We start from the raw sequence: 19,102 nt of genomic DNA on the forward strand, positions 1-19,102 counted from the left end.
CTTGCTATTTTATCACTTCTTGTACATTATGTCAAACAAACTGTGAATTCTTTGTGCCAAAGCAACCCCCCCCCACCTCTGTGTGTTTATTTGCATATGTATTTCTTCAGTGAGAATAAAACTCGAAGTATCCCAAACACAGAATTCCCAAACATTTCAAATGTGGATTTATTGAAAGGGCATATATATATGCCCTATATAAAGGGCATACACATATATGCCCTTTCAATAAATCCACATTTGAAATGTTTGGGAATTCTGTGTTTGGGATACTTCGAGTTTTATTTATATATATGAAAAGGGGGCTATTGCTCTGAACAGATACATTGCTGGACTACAGCTTCCATCATCCATGACCACTGGTCAAGCTGATTAGGGCTAATGTAGTTCAAGAACTACATCTGAAGGGCATGATGTTGACTAAGGATACTTGGGCATTACTAAATGCCATACAGTGGTACCTCTGGTTACGTACTTAATTCGTTCCAGAGGTCCGTTCTTAACCTGAAGCACCACTTTAGCTAATGGGGCCTCCCGCTGCCGCAGCGCTGCCAGAGCACGATTTCTGTTCTCATCCTGAAGCAAAGTTCTTAACCCGACGTACTATTTCTGGGTTAGCGGAGTCTGTAACCTGAAGCGTATGTAACCCGAGGTACCACTGTACTAGCATCTGGAGGCCATCATCTGTGATGGCAGATGATGCCACTATTTAGATTCCGCGCATCACTTGACAAAACCACAAACCAGAATCATTACATAGATTCGCAATGTGGAATCTCTCTACTTTCACATTATTTGCATTTTCTTCAGAAGAAGCCAAATCCCTAAGAGGGGAGCTCAAATACATTATTTTTGGTATGGGTCCTATCAAACCCTTTAAATGCTGCATCCATTCACAAGCAGGAAGCACAACATGCAGTACATGTGAATCTGACTTCACCACTTGATTGCAGCACCTGCAATCAAACAGCACATAATAGCCCTAGTCTACAACATCTGGAGGCCACTGTGTTGGCAGCTCTGCCTTAGTCGAAGATGGAATTTGAGCTTTAGGTTCAAAATACAAGCAATCCATCCATTGTTGGAAGCACACCATGCACTTAACGAAATAGGAGGCAGGGAAATGAGCCATGGATGATTCACAGTATGGTGAACAGTGCTCTCAATTCCAGGCAGTATCTGAGTAAAGCATGGAGTTGGGCTAGTTTATCTCATAATAATTATCTACCCGCCCTTCACTCACCTTAAAGTGGGTTACAACACTGAAACAAAATAGTAAAAACAGTTTAAAACAGCTTTCAATCACAAAAATAAGGTGGGTCCTTAAAATATGTATCTCAAGTGTCAAAGGCCCGGGGAAAGAGGTATGTCTTCAGCATTCCCGGAAAGCTGTACAGTGAAGGTGGCAGACTCAGCTCTATGGGGAGTTTCACAACTTGGGGATTGCAACAGAAAATACCCTCTCCCAGGGCTCCACCTCCCCCCCCCCCCGAGCTTCTGAGGGCAGTGGACCTCCTAAGAGTGCCCCCTTTGTCCATATTAACACCCAAAGGATCTTCAGGGAAGAAGACAGACTTTCAGATATTTGGTGCCTATGTTTAAACTTTAAACAGTAACAAGAGCACCTAAAATTGGGCCCAGACATGAACTACCAACTAGTGCAGTTGTTTCAAAATGAAACCCCAGCCAGTAATCCGATGCACATTATTCCAGAGAAGCAAACAAATATACTTCACAGATCTACATGAAAGCCCACTGAGAACATCTGACAGCCATGGCCTGCTTCAGAGGGTGGCAAGGTTGGGCATCTGCCAGGGCCCCAAGGCCAGTAGAGAGCCTGCAATCCATTCAGGACTACCATTTCCACTTTGGCACAGAGTATCTAAGGCTGGAGGATGCAACTCAAGAAAATCCTTGATGTGCACGTTCCCCGCTCTTCTGGGCTCCCATGTCCAAGCCCCTCCCCCAAATCCTGGAGCCAGCACTGCTGGTAGCTGAAGCACTCAACATGTTTGGTCAAATGACAGGGTCTGCGGGCCTCGGAGGGCCCACTACAGCTGCCAGCCTGCTACAGTTGCCAGTGCTTTTCTACACAGCACTGGACTGTGGGAGCACTTGGTGGTGGGGTGCTGTGCTGCTTCCAGTCCTGCCATCCAGTCCTTCTGCCGCCCACTGCTGCCCGTTCCCTCTGCCTCCACTGTAGGGCTGGGAGAGGCACTGAATTACACCTTGTTTGGGGTCCCCTCAAGCCTGGTGCTTCCCTGAGTAAACCTTACGTTTGGGGTGGGTGAAGAGTAATTGTTCTCCAGGAAACACCTTTCAGCAAGGCAGTATTTCAGGAAACATTTTTTTCCTCTCTCTCTTTTTAAGAATAAATTCCGCCTGTCATTCTGTCTCTCCTTGTCCATGTTCCACAGTCACAGTGCTGTGATAACAGAATTAAGCGATGAGCTGACACTGGTTAGAATATGCTCCAGTTCAGTCTGCTCAGAGCTCATTAGTTTGATGTTCTTCCATAGCAATGGAATGCAGAAAAGGGGCAGGGGCAGGTGTGGCAGGTCTTGTCACCTGCTTCCTGACAATCAGCTGTTTATTGGACTCTCAGCTGCATCACGAGAGACAGGTGTGCAAACAGTGCTGATGTCATCATGCTGCCTCCCTGGCAAGGGGAGAAAGAGAGAACACTATTGGCTGGAGAAGATGAGAAGAGTGCAGTTGATTGGAGGAAAAGACCCTGGAGTTCTATTTTCAATGTGTTGCTTGGTATTTATAGGGATGATGGACCTGGAATTATGGGCAGCGTCAGGGGCTCTGGAGCCTGAAGAAGGACCTGTATGGTTCAAAACGTGGAAGACTTAAGAGCTCTTAAAAGAGACTCAAAGACTTCAGAGCACGCTCAGTCCCTGGTAGCTGGCTAAGCTCTATCTGCAGGTGCAGCAAGTGTGTGTGATACCAGTCTCTGCAATTGGATGGTAGTACAAAGCCACTGGACTGATCAGGTGTACTTTAAATAACAGGAGCCTGACTTTCAGCTTGGTCAATGCAGCAGCTGATTCTTGTTGTGCAATCAGTTGTGCAATCATCTGCAGTAAGGTATTTGTGTTTTCCACTGCACAACAATGTTCTGTCTGTGCAACAAGGATACCACTAAGTGACTTTAATATTAAACACAACCCCTAGTTCTAGTTCTAGGTCCAGTGACTGAACTTGGGGCCTAGATTCAGGCATTGCCTTCAATAGCTCTGACCAATGACAAGATAGCTTAGCTCCAGCAATCCAAAATTAGTAATGCCATTGATATCAATGGCCAAACATATGGGATTTCATTGTTGGATGGACACCCTTGACCTCAACCCATATATATTTGTGTTCTATGATGTACGTATGGCTCTTGTGCATGTGTTTCAATCATGGGGTTAGCAAATTCACACCTACGAAGAAGTGTGCACTGTGTCCTCCAGTGAAACGAATGAAGAAACTCAATTTGTGCACAATTTGTGAGCTCTAACACCTAGAAGAAATGGCTGTGCTAAGCTGATGTCTTTAAAGTCCAGGCACGGTTACCCATTTCTCTTTACTGTCCCTTTGAACCCCAGGATGAGTTACCAGGAAAGAATCCAAGTCAGTCTCTTCCTAGTACATAGCTGGAGCAGGCATTGTCTCAGAGACACCTTTAAGAATCACATTACAAGGACTGCGTGCTCCCTATTTTTTTTATTTTTTAAAAAAAGCCCGACTGGATAAAATGCAATTGTGAAGAAAGGTAAAGCAAAACTCTAGGGAAAATTTCCTTAACACAGCACTTTGGAAATAAATAAAAAAAGCATGAGAGAATACATTATTAAGAGATAAAGAGAAGTTCTCTGTTAGAAAGAGGGGGTGGGATATATGTAAACACACCATGATTCACTCAGGCACCTATTGAAACAAGGCAACTAATAATACCCTGTCTCGAGAGAAGGTGGGCTCCAGAGAATTTTTCTCGCAAAGGTAGATACATCACCCTGTCTCCAGTTTGTACCTTTGGGTACCCCATGCTGAAGATCAAAATAAACTCAAGAATGAACCTTGCATCCCCTGCCCGACAGCCTCAAAATGCAAAAGGAGAAAATGAACCAAAATTAAATTACTATTGTCAGAAGCACAAGACAATGGAATATTTTTAGAAATCTTTAGCACTTGTGTCATTCTTTCCCCCCACCCTCAAATCATTTCCATCTGACTGCGTAATGGATTTTTTGTTTATCTGGAGTGGAGAAGGAAGACAGACAATGGAGGATCCCAGCGCACAGGCTGGTTCTGTTGACAATAGTTGCCCTTTTAACCTCAACTTGGACAGTCCACAATCTTCTTGGGGAGTTGCCAATGTGCCTCCTTCCTTGCCCTGGTCTGAAGTTCTCAAGAACGGCTTCAAGCACAAAAGAGCTGGCTTCTGATCTCGGATCCACTGGCATGCACCGCTGAACACATTGTAATGATTTGCATCCATCCCAACACAGACTGATGTTCAGCTGCTTAACTGTGAGACGGCAACTGGGTGGGATTTGGACAAGATAAGAAATCGCCCTTCCCCAAACTATTATCAGCCTTGAATTTAATGTTGGGATGTAATAGCTGCAGAGAACATTTAAATGATAGCCAAATCCTGTCATTTTAGGACTAAACAGCCCCTTCCCACAAGGTAATGGTAATGTCAATAGTAGCTACACTCCTATGTAAAGCAGAGTGGACCTGTCTGCTTTGAATTTAGAAGGTTCACAGTGAGGGCATCCTGCATGTTTCCCCCCAGAAATAAATTCCACTGTACTCAACTCGTAAGTAAGTTTGGCTAGGACTGCAGACTGAGATGCATACCTGTTCAGTTCTTAGTCTTCTTGTACCCCATTGGTCTTTCTTTCCTTCCACTCATGACTTTCATGAGCCCCTGCTCACCTTTCCAGTACAAAGTCAAAAAATTCCAAGCCAGTGTTGATGTTTTTTCTCCACTTATAAGGCTAATCTAACACAACTTGAATGGTTTTAAAAGAGGATTAGACAAAATCTGTGGAATTTAATAAGACTATCAATGGCCACTAGCCATGACAGCTATGCTCCACCATAACTGTCGGGAGACAGTATGCCCTCTGAATGCCAGCTGCCAGGGATCTCAAGTGGGGAGAGTGTTGTGGGGAGCAAGCTTGCCACAGGCATTTGGATGTGGGGCTAGATGGGCCATTGGCCCAATCCAGCAGCATCTTATGTTCTTACGAAAATAAGCCACCTCTGCAGTGTTCTGTTAAGGGGGGACTATTTCCCTATAAACCTTGTTAGTGACTGCGCTTGCAGTGAAAACTTAACTGTACAGAGCAGGAGTTGCCAATGGGGTGCCTTTCAGGTATATAATGGGCTACAACCTTAATCAGTCACAGCCAGCATGGCCAAGGATCCTGATGACGGGAGTTGTAGTTCCACAACATCTGGAGAGCACTATGTTGCTTACCCCTGGCAAATGGAGAGGCAACTGAGGCATGTGGAAGTAAATAGACCTCATATTTACACCATACAGTTTGGGTTCAGGTCTAGATGAACAGCTTCCTTCTCATCTACCCCTGCCCTACAGCAGTCAGTGCTGCAGGATAACTGCATTTTTGCATTAAGAGTGCTGAGATCCTGGGGTTAGTGAACAGAAAGCTACTACTAGCCCCATAACTCAGTTATAATGTGCTACCTGATGGGAGAACTTCCTAACTATAATCCTCTGTGTGATTCCTCACAGACCTCAAAATTTGCATTACATGGAATCTTAATTCCACAAAAAGCCGGGAACATTATGGTGTATTTGCACATTCAGTTACAACTTCTGCAGTCCAGGGTTGCATTGATGTGCAAACATCTGACGATCAACCTGACTCCAAGGTTTCGGTGGGATGTTCTCACAACACAATTGGATGCACATTTCTAAAATAAGGTGAATCATGTACTTATACTGAAAACATGCACCTTTAAGGGAGTAGCAAGATGAAATTAAAAAGTCCCATTGCTCTGTAAAGATTAACAGGTTAACCACCTTCCATATGAATGCCACTTCAAATAAAGCCCCATAGTGGGCAAGATGACATTCAATATATAGAAACTTGCAGTGAGATATAGTGAAAAATAACCAGAAAATAATGAGCAAAGGAAGGCAAAGAACATGCCTGCATAGCCGGAATATGAACCATTAATACAAAACATAATCTAGATACAATCTGCATTTTTCTGGCGCATCGGAGCATGAATACATAACAACTGCTCTAGCACCAAATGGGGGACAATGACTTTTTGCAGCAAAGCACCCCTAATCCTTATTTAAGCCATGAGATACGGTGTCACATTGGTTAATTAATCTGAATTCTGCAGCTTCCCGTTCCATCTGTCCCTTGAATTTGGGCCAGCGTTTTCCGCTTGCAAGGCCGCCGTAACTTCATTACAATGGCAGATGAGCATCGTATCTTTGCTATGTTGCACGCTGCAGCTGTTACCATGTCCCACAGTATGCAAGTCCCAGGGCCAATTCACAAGCCTTTATTGTTTCTTCCTATTTATGGGTGGTGCACAGTTGCTGCAAGCTGACCATTACAGCGCCATAAAGCAGACTCCTGACTGTTTCAGCACGTATCAAAGCTCATGAAAGGTTTAGCCAAGGCAAATGTAGCTCAGACCTGGGCTAGTATCAGCCATACCAAGCAGCAACTACTTCAGGAGGGCCACGTGCCTAGTCATGATTGTTGCATGATACCTCCAGTTTCAGAGGTAGTATTCTTCTGAATTCTAAATACTGGGTGGCCGCAGTAGAGAAGGGCTGCTGCCTTCATGTTCCCCTTGTGGGTTTTCTAAAGGCATCTGATTGGCTGTTGTGAGAAAGAGGATGCAGCACTAGATGAACCTTTGGTCTGATCCTGCAGGGTACATCTCCCTCCAAGAAGCAGATTGGTGTTCATCTCCCCTGTTGTATGGCTTAATCAAATAATGCTGTTTTCTACTGAACATTTGTTACCCCACTTTGATGTAAGGCAGTGGTTCCCAATTAGCTAAGTACTGCAGACCCCCTGTTTTTCAAAAGCCAAGCCATGGACCCCCTACTTTTGAATATTTTGGTAACCTATTGGGAACCACTGATGTAAGGGAAACCAAGACGTCGGAGCAGGATCAACCTGGGCTCATGGTTGAGTTCACTCTGGACCAACCACAAGTTGTAACCAAGGTTCATTCTATGGCTTATGGGCTATGGTTTGTTCAGGGAAAGCTAAACCATGAGCTCGGGTCTGGTTTATAGCCTAAGCCTAAATAAGGCTGAAGGAGGAGCACCATGGACACTATCTCCACTTGCATTCATGCTAAGCCATAGTTTGGTTTAGCACAACGTGTGAACCAGGCCAATGTGTACAAGGGCGCTTTTGTGTTATTACTAAATGATCAAATGACCCTCCATAAATAATATTAGGTCACATTATAATTGATAATCTCACACAAATTCTTCATGAGCTTGTGCAATCTGTTTCCAAGTAGAAACATACAGAGTAGGGTGGGATTTTTTCCTCCATTAAACAAAAGGGCCTCCTCTTTTATTTTTAAACTATGCCCCTTTCTTTTGTTCTGCCTGACCCTATCCAAATCCTCCTTCCTGGACTCGAGAGGCCTCTGGCGGCTGCTGCTACCATCCATCCAAACAAGGGCACAGAAGGGTCTTCTCTGAGACCAGCGTGGGCTTCCTTTAATCACATCTGCTGTTGAGCAAAGCCATGCCAAGGAGATGCTACCACTGCAGCCTTGCTTTGAGAGCCTGATATTGTGGGATGCAGAGGACCCTTTGCTGCAGCTGCGTCTTGACAGCCTAGGAAGAAGGAGCCTGGTATACAAATTCTGGCTGTCACACTGAAGTGATAGGAAATAAACTGTGCCAGCTTTGAGCCAGCATATTTGTGCAGGGGACACAAATACACACATCAAAATCCACCTTTTCCCTTTCCTTGAAACAGAATGCCCTTTCATGGCAAATCCTCTCTGTAGCAACAAAGCTTCAAGAAGTGATTGCACAAACACACGCACATACATACACATTTAGAACTTCTTAATTAGCATTTTGCACATTTCTGTGACCAGGTACACACTAAACACCCACATTTATTATTTGCATGGAAAAGGGAGTAATAAAGTGTTGATTAAATGAGATGGTGAAGCCTGCCTAAGTGATACTGAGAATGGAATTTATTTTTTATTTTGCAATGGCAGGTCGAACAAAAGAGCCATACTGATCAGAACAGCTATTCTGTTTAAAAGATGATCTCCTCGGATTTCTATGTTGCTTTGGCCTTCGGAAGTGATGTCTCAGAGACAACGGAAAAGGGCCCTTGACAATGCCATGTTCCTAAGTGCTGTTCTGAGTTCGCTCAGTTAGCATGGCACGTTCAAGGCCAAAGTAATGAGGACATCAGCAGACTCGTTTCTTCAAACTCAAGTATGCTCCAATTACATATGAAGTGGGGAAGATCTGACTTTTTTAAAAAAAGTAAATGGGGTGTTAATGCCTCTTCCTATGCCCTCATTTCTCCTTGACCAATCTCAGATAATGGAAATAAGCTTTGCTGGGAGATGAGTGCCTGGAAAGTGGAATGAAAAGGTCAGGCAGCTTTGTGGCCCCTTTGAAGCAGCATAGCTGGGTTAAAAGCAAACAGATCTGCAGACATGACATCCAGATGGGCTCTCAAAATGTTCTGATTTTCATTTCACTGGGCTGTATCCAACTAACTCATACTCAGAGAAGACCCACTGAAATTAATGGACCTAAGTTAGTCAGGACCATTAATTTCAATTAGTCTGATTTGCCATGACTGCTGATGAACCCCTGATGTGTTACAGTGGTTTCTGGGAGACAGGTTCAAGTATACTTCCAGTTCACACAGAAGGCTTCTCTGGGTATCTTGAACCTCCCTCCCCCATCACCATACATGTGAACAGAGAACACTCTCTAAAATGCAGTCCTCATGCTGCCTTTTTTGGTTCACAGTGCAGAGGAACTTCCAAGGCGGTGATCAAGTTGTCGTTCAGGGATGAATCCTGCCAATTTTCAAATAACCAAGTGGTTTAGGAAAATTACCCAAGATCCTCCAATTCACTTCTATTCATGGGAATTCTCTGTGGTCTATGAAGGAATTTCTACTGCAAATTCCAAAGCTCCCAGAAGCTTACTCTGCAGTAACTCAGAGCAGAGCCTTAAGTATGGCTGCTCCTGTTCTGTGGAATAGCATCCTGTCAAATTATGACAGGTGCCTACTATCTGCACTTTCCAGAAACAACCAAAGATAAGTTTGCTCCAACAGGCTTTCCCAGTTAGAAAAATGGGTCTTTGCCATAAGTGTCTGCTTCTTTGGGTTTCAATCTTTTTTTAAATGCATACGTAACTTTTGTGTTTTTAACTGTTTTTAACCATCTTATTTGTAAATAACCTTTAGGTGATTGTTTAGAATTGGAGTAATAAACCAGTGGTGGTGGTGATGATGATGATGATAGCTGCTGTTGTAAAATAGAACATGATCAGCCATGACCAATCACTGTCTCCCTTCACAACAGACAATTATTCCAATACCAGGAGCCAGACAAGAATGTGATAAACTTAAAACTGGTTCATCATCCAGATTAAAAATAAAGGTGTGTTTTCACCCTGAAGAACTGTGAGATGAGAGTTACAAGGTATTCAGGTTGTGGATTAACAAACCAGAAATAAAGAAGTTTTGATTTGTGTGCATCCCACATCTTTTTCCCTGCAAAGAGTCTAACGCTAATGATTTATTTCTCTTAATGCAAATTTCAGGCTTGAATGCAAGTAACTGCAATTTGAAAATACCAAATGCTGGTGCCTGCTCATTATTTGAGGGTGACAGCAACTTGAAAAAGCATGTTGCTGCTGCATTAATCCGAAATGATTCCATCAAGGGAGTCAAATGGTGAGGGATGGTGGAGAGAGCAGGATGCAAATATCCAGCAAGATACATCATACACAAAGTTAAAAATATATGGGCACGGAAAATGATTCCTCAACAGTCCCACAGGGATTTAATCACTACGGAGATGTGGATTTGGGGTTTTGTTCCCGCAGGATCATGGAGGGAAGTATTCTTGAACAACCTCCCTGAGCCTGGCACCCTCCAAATTACAGCTACAACTCTCAATCACCCATTACCATTGACCATGTTGGCACAGCATTCAGTTGGGGAAGGCTGTTGCAAGAGTCCTAGTCCACAGCCATCATCTCTTCAATTTGCCTACATTAAATAAAATCGGGGCAGGGGAGTAATTCAGCCTAAAGGCAAGTGAAGAAAATCTGGTGTTAACACAGCTGCCTGCTCTTGGTAACCAGCCACAGAAACATGCCAATCTACTAAAACAGAACAAAAGGCCACATTGTCTTCCACTTGTAATAAGGGCTGATTTGCACATCACGGCTCTGGTCAGGGACTGAAGTTCAACAGGAACTCCTTTCTGATCCTATCAAGAATTGAAGGGGCAAACACCATGTTGCAATTGACTCATTCCTGTGGGAGCTAGAGACACAGTCTAGGCATCCCTGAGCTAGACGGTTCAGCTAAAGTCGAAGGCAGTTTCACCTTCCGTTGCTCCCTCTGATTTGGGATCCTGACATGGCTGGCTCCAGGACTGTGGGGTCCTGGGGAAGGGTGTCCTTAGGCGAGCCCCCTTCTCCCTTGGCAAGCTATGGTATACATAACTGATGGTAGGAGCAACAGCACAGAGCAATTTCAAAAACCCACCAAACTTAGACCACGCCAAAGCTTTACCGCTTTTTCAATAGCTGACTTTACTGAAAACACCAGTTTGTGTTTCTCCTCTTGAATGGCTGCTTCCCTCCCCCCCCCCAAAAAAAAAACTAAATAGCAGAACACGCCTTTTCCCTTTAAAGGTCAATCTCAGCTCTTTTAAAGAACAAATAGCAAGTCAGCAAGTCAGAGGGACCAAAACTCCAACCATCTAAATGCTCTGTGTAATGGCTTTGAACAAAGGTTGCTTCAGGTTTGTCTTTCTTTGCTTTCCTTTTTTCTTTTCAAAAGGGGTTGTAGTATAGCTGCTGGCACAAACAGAATGAGATGTTGGAGAGTACATCTCTCTCTTTTCTGTGGACAAGAAATTCACTAAAATAGATGAATAATGAATGTGGCCAGGGATCTCAACAGCTACGACGGCTAGTTCTGCAAGATGCTGGGAAAAGAAACACAGAACACTCCATATTTTTGCTACTGATGATTCCTTGTTCTCGCACAACAATAGATATCTATGTTAGAATTGTCACATGTCTGGATTTTCCCGGACATATCCGGAATACTGCAGTCAGCAGCAGTGTCCAGTCGGAAATTGGGGAAATGTCTGGGAAAATCCAGACCTATGTCAGCCTATGTCGGCAGTGCCGTTTTCCATTAAAAAAGCTCAAAAACGACATTTTTTGTGATTTTGCCCAAAAAGCTCAACAACATTTCTGTCCGGATTTTCACTGTTTGAAATATAGCAACCCTATCTATGTGAATGCGTGCCTGTCTATATATCCGAAACAGTTTTCTGCGGCACAGACAATCTGAGTTCCAGCTCTCCAAAAGTGCCGGCAAACAGCATAAAGATAAGTTACGAAGACATACCTAATTTGCTGTGATGAATTGCGTGCATGCTTCAGTGATCAAAACTGCAGCTGAGACCTATTATATTTAATGATCTAGACGGTTCCTGTGAAAACACTCAGGCACAGATTGTTATGTCTGGACAAGCAGCCTAGTTTTGCTCTGGTAGTAGCAAATGAAGAGAGTGGGGTGGCAGTGCCGCAGCTTTCGTGAACTGCTCTAGCTGTAATGGTGGAATGAGGTGGGACTCCTTCCCTTTTTGTCTACACTTCAGCTCCTTTAGAGAACATAGGAGATGTCCTTATACTAGGTCAAGGCTTTGCATCCATCTAGACTAGTACATTCTTACTGTGACTGGCAGCTGCTCCCCAGGGCCTCAGGCAGGGGTCTTTCACATTATCCACTACCTGATCCTTTTAACTGGAGATGCCAGTCATTGAACCTAGGACATTCTGCATGCAAAGCATACGTTCCACTGCTGAGATACAGTGCTGTACTGTATCTTTTGAAGCAAGGCTCCATTTTAACCCTAACCACAGTTCCTGGTGCAGGTGTAGCAGGAAACTATGGTTAACTGCAGCTTCCTGGCTTATTTGCTCATGCGAAGGGAGGACAGATAGAAAGCGGTGGGTGGGAGGGTGTATGAAACATGCACAAATCCCAGCTTATTAAGCCAAGATTGCAGTGTGGCTAATAGCTCCACCATCTTTACAAAACCCCTGTCAGACATGTCTGTCTCATTAACCCCATAGTATAGGTGTTGGGGGAGGATGCTGAAACCATAGCAAATTTCCTTAAGGCATGAAATCATGCCTAAGATAAGATTTAATTCGGGCATGATTCAAGTCACTGTTTCTCAAAGCATAATTTTAGCCATTATGCCACACCAGCCTTCCTTCCTGCTTTGAAAAGTGATTTCCTGATTTTGCCTATGTCTCTTTTCATGAATGCTTCCTAAACAATGTTATTTGGCACTGGAGGTAAATTTGGCAAAGATCTGGACCTGCCATCTGCCACACAGCTCAGCTCAGCTTCACAAGCCAAGTGGATGCATGGAAAATTGTTTCAAAGTGCCTCCAGGACATCTTCCCTTAATGCACCTTTGCAGAACCTGAGATGTCAGATCAAAGCAATTTCAACTCCTTTGAGGTTTATTTAAGATACGTTTTGCAAAACCTGAGTCAGTAATAGCTCAAGGCAAAGACCTTGCAAGTGGATCTCAAAGGAGAATTTACTATCAGAATAAAGAGAGATCTCCAAGGCTGATCATCTTAATGGTTTCCTTTGATCATAAATTTAAGAAAGTTATTTAAAAGAATGCAAATATTCAAAACATCTATATTGGCTTTTTATTTTTTAAAAATCAGAGGTCAAATAGTGGGGACTTTTAAGGTCAATTGAAGGACCCCAAAAGCCTTGGAAATGTGGAAATCCACATTTTGCATTTCCAAAATGTGACAACAGGCAACAGGACATCTGACAACCTTAACCTGCATCAACTTTGACTAATAGTAGCAAATGCTAATCGGAAGCTAGGCGAGACTGAAGAGAATGGCAGAACTACCACATTAGCTTTCCCATCTATTTGCTTTCCTCCTCTCAAAACACAGCTATCACAATACCTTTTGGCCTTCCACAGCAGCATGGGATGTAACTTGCTTGTTTAAGACATATCCTTCCTAATTAGGACTTAGTAAGAACAGGGGCCTCTGGCATTAGTGTTCGTTATTCTCCCCTGCTCTCCATTTGTGATGCACTAGACAGCTGTGTTGCATGGCAGCCAGTATTCTTATTTTCAGTTGTGCTTCCATAGTTTGGGTTACTGCGTATTTTTAAAACTTTTTTACTTTAAAATCTGAAGTATGTGTGCTCACTGTGGATTGGCTTAGTTCACTGTGGGCTGGCTATGCAAAGAATCAGCTGATCACCGGGTCTTGGAAAATGCGAGTTCCAGCAATTAACAGATCACTGGGTCTTGAAGAGCCATCTATGCATGGGACTTCACAAGACACAACAATCAGCAAATCGTTGGCACTCTGCAGGCTGTGCCTTTGGCCCCACAATTTTATTTCTAACTGGGTGTACAGAATGGATCACCTGATGTCATTGTGATGCCAGGTGATTAACAGGTAGGCAATTCCTGTGTGTGGTGGTGGAGGGAAATAGGTCTGGCCTGCCCACTAGATCCAGTTCCTCACCTCTGCTATAGTCCCTTGTTCAAGCACTATCTCAGCACTGTCTCTGTTAAGTCTTCTCTCATCCTCCAATACTGTGGAGCTACTTGTTCCTCTGAATCCCCCCCACCCTCTAATACACACCAGAAAATACAAAATTAACCTTTCCCGCAACACAAGCCCAGCTGCAGGTATTTCAGATTTTAGTCAACTGCCACAAGAAAGAAGACAATTGCCACTAAAAGATGGCAGGGCCTAATTGTCTTTTATATGTGACAAAAGTCAGAGCAGCTTCAGATATTTAATGAGTATGACTGCACCTATACAGAGTGCTTGCACATTTCCAGCGTTTCATGCATTTATTTTTATACAATTACATGTGAAGGAAGTCAGAAAATAAGTACCTGTGCCTTCTTATGTGTAGATGGGGGCTTGCTACATCTCATAAGGCCTTGTGTTAAAACGGGGATGGGAAACTTGTGGCCCTCCACATGTTGTTGGACTACAACTCCCATCATCCCTGATCACGGAACATGCTAGCTGAACATGACGGAAGTTGAATTCCAGCAATATCTGGAGGGCTACAGGTTCCTCACCCCTGTACCTCTTGAGGGATCCAAGAAGTAAAATTACAGCAAAAAAATTCAGGCTGCTCATACATGCTTGGGGAACATCACCTAGCTCAAAGGGAGAGCAGGTGTCTTGCAGCAAAAGGAGCTGTAGCTAATGAATGGCCTCTCCATCTAAAGGAGTTCTAATACCATGGCAGGAAAGAACCTCTGCCTGAGACTCTGGTGAGCTGGTGGTGGTGAGAATAGTAGACCATTAGAAACAGAACTGTTAGAACCCAAAACTAAGATTTTGTCAAGGATGTATAACTTGCTGTTGAAATGGAATACTCAGGATGAAACGGTGAAATCTGCTATGATTAAATGGGCACAAGATGTTGGACATAACATTATGTTTGCTGACTGGGAACAGTTGTGGATCACAGGTATGAAATTTACGGCATGTAATGCCTTAAGAGAGAATATTATGAAAATCATATACAGGTGGTACATGACCCCAGTCAAGCTTGCAAAAATATATCATTTGCCCGATAATAAATGTTGGAAATGTAAAGAAACTGAAGGTACATTCTTTCACCTTTGGTGGACGTGCCCAAGAATTAAGGCTTTCTGGGAAATGATCTATAATGAAATGAAAAAGGTATTTAAATATACCTTCCTGAAGAAACCAGAGGCCTTCCCTCTGGGCATTGTCGGCCAATTGGTGCCAAAGAAGGACAGAACTTTTTTTATGTACGCTACAACAGCAGCAAGAATACTTATTGCAAAGTATTGGAAGACACAAGATCTACCCACTTTGGAAGAATGGCAAATGAAGGTGATGGACTATATGGGATTGGCAGAAATGACTGGCAGAATCCGAGACCAGGGAGAAGAGTCGGTGGAAGAAGATTGGAAGAAATTTAAAGACTATCTACAGAAATACTGTAAAATTAATGAATGTTAGAATGATGTTGGATAGAAATTAAGTGGTTTCCAGCTGTAATGCTTTAAGAGAATATGAAAAAGGGTTATAAATAGGTAAAAACATAATGGTAAGGATTTGCTGAACCAACAATTTGAAGTGGAATACAAAAAAGGGAGGTATGAGGAGGTCTGGGAAACAAGCTAAAGGAAAATAAGCAATGGAAAATTTGTGTGTTTTTAATTATTTTTATTTTGTATTTTTGTTTTTTTTCCATTTTATTGTAATACTTTAAAAAATCTTAATAAATATCTTATAAAAAAAAGAGAGAATAGTAGACCATCTTGGATTTCGGAACATAGGAATATTCGTCCATGTAGCTTATCATTTTCTTTGCTAACTGGTATAGAGTTTCATTTGAAGATTAAGGGGACCTTCTGCACGCAGAGCATGCACTCTACCACTGAAGTGCAGCCCTTCCCTAATGGCTTAGTTCAGCTTCACCTGCATCTCAGGCACAACCAGGATTTTATCAGTATAGTAATCCTAAGTAGGAAAGCTTTTTCTCAGGCAAAGAACCCATCAATTCCATGCATGTTTTCTACATGCATGCAAAGGGGAAATTCCTTTGCAAGCATCTATTTGAAACCTGAAGTGTGTGCATGGAATCATGTGAAAATGCTCAAGCTGCTCCCCATCTACAGGACTCCTTCTTTCTTTTCTTTTTATATATAGGCTCTAATGAGACAGGCAGACACACACACACACACACACAGAGAGAGAGAGAGAGAGAGAGAGAGAGAGAGAGAGAGAGAGAGAGAAATCTGCATTTGTGCTGCCACGTCTGGAGGTGCCATAGCTCAGGCCAGACATTTGGACATTTACGAGAAGGAACTGCGCTTTCAGTAAACACAAGTGATGCATATACATTGCCTCTTGGCCGCTTGCACTCCTGCCCATCTGTTGGTATGGCAAGTTGCCTGCACAAAACTTGGTTGGACCTTTGCCCCAGGGGGCATAAAATGCCAGGCAACAATGGGTTTCGACGGGCAGCCTGAACATCAGCTCCACGCTCCATCTCTCGCCTGTTGGAAGTCCCTTCTTGGTGCCAGCCCTGCCACACTGCAAATACATGCCTCCGTGCACTCGATCACACATGTTGACATTTGGGCGCACTTAAGTGCATTGACGGCTCAACCAATGGCTTTCACCTGGCTCGCTTTGCCCCCCCCCCCCTTCTGCTGGGTTTTTGACACATGCTATAATGTGGAGTTATGTACGTTTTGGTAGTCAGAACAGCCAGCACTGACAGTTTTCAACACTTTGCAATGGGAGAGTCTGTCGAAAAGACTGGTTACTGCCCAGCTAAATCAGTTCTACACTGAAACCTGATGCACAATTTCTCTCTCTCTCAAAATGATACAGGGCACAGACAAAAGACTCTGTTGGTGGATACATCGATTAATTTGTACACCACCCTTTAAAGCACCCAAGGCAACATAAGCGACATCATAGTATTTTATCTTCATAGCAACCCCATGCGGCAGGTCAGGCAAAAAGATAGTGGCTTGTGTCCAGGACTTCATAGCTGGGTGAAAATCATGCCATGCATCAGAGATGCAGAAGAATGATATACACACAGAGAGTGACAAACACATCAAACCAAATCAGAAAGATTCCACTACAGTTGCTCTTGGTGATTTTGCTCTGTGGGGTGGTATTGCCTTACACTTCACTCCACCCCACCCCCCTTGCCATCTGGTATACAGTGGTACCTCGGGTTACATACGCTTCAGGTTACAGACTCCGCTAACCCAGAAATAGTGCTTCAGGTTAAGAACTTTGCTTCAGGATGAGAACAGAAATCGTGCTCCGGCGGCACGGCAGCAGTGGGAGGCCCCATTAGCTAAAGTGGTGCTTCAGGTTAAGAACGGATCTCCGGAACAAATTAAGTACTTAACTTCTAAGTTACAGTGGTACCTCAGGTTATCCAATGAAAGAGGACCTGCAACAAAAAGTTGCACTGCAGATAGGAGTGATGACTAGGTCTCTACCAAGAGTGTCTGTTTCACGTTGTGTTTAAAATTATCTGCTGTTTACTGGAAGAATAAGAGATCAGGATGAGAGACTTTTTAAAAACAGAACTGGGGAAATATGTTGAATATATGAAGACAAACTGTAAACAATTAAGAATGTTAGCAGGATTGACATAAACACGTGCAGTAAGAAATAATTAAAAGGGAACATAAAGGATAACTTTGTAAATAGGTCTGAATTGCTTATGCAGTAAGAATATGATATAAAATAAGGAGCCGCAGGGTGGGGGGGAGGAAAGTCGAAGAAAACGTAGGTTGAATTTGTTTAGATTTAATTTTTGTTGTTAAAATATTGTAAAACCCTGTATGTATGTATGTATGTATGTATGTATGTATCTAATCTGCTGTTATTTTCTGTGTCATTTTCAGCTATTTTTGTTGTATTCTGTACATCGCCTTGAGACATGTGTGGACGGCGCAATAGTCACCACCTTTGTGGGCTGATTTACAAGTTTGGTATAATAGCTGAGCCCTTAAACTAGGGCTGGGGAGCCTGTGGCCCTCCAGATGTTGGACTCCCAACAGTCCCAGCCAGCATGGTCAATGGTCAGGGATCATGGGAGTCAGGGATCATGGGAGTCCAGCAACATATGCAGGGTCACTAGTTCCCCACCCCTGACCCAATTCAAGCTCTGATCTGTAAAAATGTTCAAAGAGTGAATGAAAGGATGTTGCAGTTTTGAAAAGAGGAAGAATGCCACTGATATTAATTCCAGGGGTTTTCCATGTGTGTGGCTTTTTCAAAAAAACCAAAATGCCCTTTTTCAAAGCCATGAAAGTACTAGTGAAGCAGAATGCCTTCTAATATGTAAAGGATTTGCAGCCAAAAACAGACTAGAAATGATGGTTAAATGCCTAGAGCACTGTTAATTTTTAATTAATGTTAGTTATAATTATCTGACGGTGCTTGACTGAGATCCAGTAACAGGGCTGGAATGGATTTTGTTTTCCTTGTAATTTATTAGTTTTATAACTAATAATAATTAAAAATTAAATAAAATGCTCCAAGTAGATCCTGTAATAACCCCCCCTTTTTTTAAATGAAGAAGTAACTGATTATGGATATACCAATTGACTAATTCCAATTCTAAGGAGATGGTGATGTATTCTCTGATTGGGGGGAAAACACAAGTTTATGGGTTTTAGGGAATCTTTCCAACAGTAATATGGAAACAGATTTTAAGGTGTGATGGGTGGGGAGGTAGAGAAACCATACCTTCCTTGCAAAACCTATAAAAACTGCATACGGAATTAATGCCTTCTATCAAATGTAGAATGAGTTCATGGTTTGTTTCCAAAAAGTGTCTCTTGAGGTTTGATTTCCAAGCCAAGCACAAATTGTAAAATACAACACAAATTACACTAATGAACAAGCTGCTTATTCTCACAGTCATAATTTAGACTGCATGAGGGGCTGCTGGGGAGGGGGGGTATTAACTAAATAAAAAACCAACAACAACAACAACCACAAAAACAACAAGGTATTTGGTGCCCACTCCACAAACAACTCAGGTTTCTTTTACAAACACACCCCTACCCGAGCAAGAAGTATGGCGCCAGCATATGGCACCCTCAGGCAGTTGCTAGGGGCTCAGTGCTCTGGCAGGCCCCACTGCTGATGCCTGCCCTAGACATCCCCTCCACTAAATTATTTTTTACAGACGTCTGGAACTGGGAACTACCATTTTAATTACCTGCAATTAGGGTGGCCCCTTACCTA

General features: G+C 43.0%; 1 protein-coding gene across 3 annotated transcripts in view; it reads right to left on the reverse strand.

Annotated features, from left to right (window-relative positions):
* The window catches only part of ZNF423 (zinc finger protein 423), a 320,155-nt gene that overhangs the window by 8,606 nt on the left and 292,447 nt on the right, over positions 1 to 19,102 (reverse strand). The window lies entirely within an intron of this gene.

This window comes from Podarcis filfolensis, assembly GCF_964270895.1.
Source record: "Podarcis filfolensis genome assembly, chromosome: 8".
NCBI lineage: Eukaryota > Metazoa > Chordata > Lepidosauria > Squamata > Lacertidae > Podarcis > Podarcis filfolensis.